This window comes from Elephantulus edwardii, unplaced genomic scaffold, assembly GCF_000299155.1.
Source record: "Elephantulus edwardii isolate Elephantulus edwardi_28Jun2011 unplaced genomic scaffold, EleEdw1.0 scaffold00223, whole genome shotgun sequence".
NCBI classification, from domain to species: Eukaryota; Metazoa; Chordata; class Mammalia; order Macroscelidea; family Macroscelididae; genus Elephantulus; species Elephantulus edwardii.
Window position 1 is genome coordinate 2206589 of NW_006399973.1, and position 474 is coordinate 2207062.

A 474-nucleotide genomic window follows, 5' to 3' on the forward strand; every position below is an offset into this window, starting at 1 on the left:
GCTGTTCTGTTAAATTTTGCTATTCTTACTGGGGTGAGATGATATCTCATAGTTGTTTTGATTTGCATCTCTCTTAGAGCTAGGGATTTTAAACATTTCTTCATGTGTTTGTTGGCCATCTGAAAGTCTTCTCTGGTGAAGTGTCTGGTTTGTTTACCTTTATCTTGTTGCGGTGCTTGAGTATTTTATAAATTCTAGATATAGTTCCTTAATTGACATGACATTACCAAATACTTTTTCCCAGTCTGTGCCTTCCCTTTTTTTCCTGTTGGAGAAGTTTTTGGATGTGCACAGGGATTTGATTCTTAGAAGGTCCCATTCATCTATTTTATTCTTTCCTTGTTGTTATTATGTGCGGTCAAGTCATTTGCGACTCATAGCGACTCTATGTACAACAGCCCTAAACCCTGCTCTATCCTGTGCCAATCGCATTGCCTCTGACACACCCATCGCGATTACCGCAGTCACTGAATC